This window comes from Nematolebias whitei, chromosome 15 (genome assembly GCF_014905685.2).
Source record: "Nematolebias whitei isolate Nwh7 chromosome 15, NemWhi1, whole genome shotgun sequence".
In the NCBI taxonomy this organism is placed as follows: domain Eukaryota; kingdom Metazoa; phylum Chordata; class Actinopteri; order Cyprinodontiformes; family Rivulidae; genus Nematolebias; species Nematolebias whitei.
In genome coordinates this window covers 16,560,862-16,563,486 of record NC_056512.1, presented here as the reverse complement: position 1 = coordinate 16,563,486, position 2,625 = coordinate 16,560,862, and the positions used below count along the sequence as shown (strand labels likewise).

Sequence of the window (2,625 nt, the reverse complement as noted above, 5' to 3'; positions counted from 1 at the left end):
CCTCCCTCCCTCCCTCCCTCCCTCCCTCCCTCCCTCCCTCCCTCCCTTCATCCATCATCCATCCATCCCTTCATCCATCATCCATCCATCCATCCATCCATCCATCCATCCCTTCATCTATCCATCCCTTCACCCATCCATCCATTATCTTTACCCACTTCTTCCTTTTTGGGTCACTGCTGTCCATGTCCAGCCATCACTATGTGAGAGGTGGGGGACACCCTGGACAGGTCTCCAGTCCATCACAGGGACACATAGAGACAAACAACCATTCACTCTCTCACCGAGGGACAATTTAGAGTTACCAATCAGTCTAACATGCATGTTTTTGGTCTGTGGGAGGAAACTCAAGTACCCGGAGAAAACCCACGCATGCACGGAGAGAACATGCAAACTCCACCCAGAAAGGCCCCTGACCGAGTTTTGATCCAGCGACCTTCTCAGTGAGAGGCAGCAGCTCCACCAGCTGCACCAGGAGTTTACAGGCCTGCCTGTTTCAGATCAGCTCTGTGGGAACGCGTTGCTCTCCTGGTGCCACAGTTGACTTGGGCCTGTGAGCAGGTGGGCTGAAGCCAGAGCAGCAGCGCGAGGCGGTGGATCAGAGCAGCTTTTAACACACTTCAGCATTTAAGGCCTTGGGAATAAACTTCTTAACAAAAACATACTCCAGTTTCTCCACCTTACCTCAACCTCCGTATTTGCTTTCTCTTTGAACCGTGTGAAAATAGAACAAACGCTGCTGCTTTGGAGAGCGGCGCTCGCAGAGACAGATGTCACTGCCTTTGTGTCGTGTGCACCGAGCTTTTCATCGTCATTAAAGATTTAGGATTCCCATGGCAGGAGTAGCTGCAGACTGAAGGTGGGGGTGGGCATGACAGAGGCTTAATTTGGCTTAGGAGCGATCTGGTGCCAAGCCAGGGCTTTAGGGATTGCGTCAACGTCAGTCACAGGAAAATAGGCTTGTTAACACTTAAACGATAAGGGGACGGTGGCAAGATGACAGGTCTATTTCTGAGTGAGTGGTGAGTGGGAGGGACGTGTTCAGGCGGGTTTAGTGAAGTTTAAGGTAACACACTCACCTAAACTGTGATTTGATTTGTCTCTCAGCACAAATCTGTGTTTACAGATGAATCTATGGTAATCAGTTTGAGCAGTGCTTTTATTTTCAGTGCAGTGGTTACAGTGCAGGCTACCTGCTGAGAGGTTTGGGCTTATTCATTTAAGCACAGAGTTTTGGCTCAGAAAAGCATCTGGGCCTCACACTAGTCTGGTTTTGACATGTCTTGAATACAAATTGTAGATCATTTTGAATTGGCTGGCAGAAACATGTCTCGGAAAAGTTGGGACAGGAGCAGTGAGAGGCTGTAAAATTAAGCTGTACGAATCAGAAACAGCTGCAGGAGCATTTTGCAACTAATTAATTTAATTCAGGGTTTAATTTGAGCCGGATCCTGCCGGAACATGAACTGGGAATGCTCTTATTTCGACAGGGTGCATTCCTGTAACTGCTTGGATCCGGTAACTCTCAGGCTTACTAATAAGATATGAACAAAATTGACTTGAACGAATAAAACTTGTATTGGATATGTAATCTGAAAATAATTACATAAACACTTTAAACATAGCCACTTATAAGCTTCGTAATATCATATCTGAACTGCCCCTTCAAGTAAACATCGCTGCTTCTACCCTTCAAATAATCTCCACCCCTAAAAGTTCAGTCATGGGCAATTTAACTAAAAACACATCAACACAATTAAACATCCATCCATCCATTATCTTTACCCACACAGCACAACTAGGTTGAAAATCAGTTTTACACTTTAAGTGGGTCATTAAAAAATTGATTATTTATCAAAAATATGAAAAATATTTCATAGGTAATCACGTCATTACGTCATCACGTATCAAAACAATGGTGCCACAATTCGTCAAAATAACAGTGATCAAAATGTCAAAGCGACAGTCCAATTTACTTTCATATAAAAAAGTCTTCTCATTGTACAACTAAACAACCGAGAATTGAAGCACATGAAGACAGTGGTGATAGTACTGGAGCAGGAGCGAGGATGTGTGAGAGAAGCAGAGCATATTCTATTCACACAAGAGGAGCTGTTGGTCAGGATACTTCTTGTTGCTCTCTAAAATAGTTATTGAATCAAGTGTTTACAAATGTAGGTAAACATAGATGTTTAACAACCCATTAAAATACACCAGAATGCTGGAAATGTCATCTACTTTATTCAAAATTTACTGGGGGAGGACCCCCAGACCTCCCCACCAATGTGTCCTCCCCACATTACAAATGCTTCTGACACCAATGCCAGTTACCAAGCATGAGACAACTATTTAGATGGTTTTAGTGTATGCCACTAAACAACTGCGCAAACAAATTAAGCACTGGTTTAAACTGGTAACATGTCCGTTAGAGGACTGGGTATAAATTTTAATTTTAGAGAGTCTGAATCTCTCAGAAGGTAAGATGAAATTCATCAGCTTGATGGAAGGAAGGAAGGAAGGAAGGAAGGTACGTAGGTAGATAGATAGATAGATAGATAGATAGATAGATAGATAGACAGACAGACAGACAGACAGACAGACAGACAGACAGACAGACAGACAGAC

The 2,625-nt window shown here is 43.6% G+C and overlaps 1 protein-coding gene across 1 annotated transcript in view; it reads right to left on the bottom strand.

The window, feature by feature from the left end:
- zgc:158403 (tetratricopeptide repeat protein 39A) overlaps positions 1-2,625 on the bottom strand; it is a 47,224-nt gene that overhangs the window by 20,636 nt on the left and 23,963 nt on the right. The window lies entirely within an intron of this gene.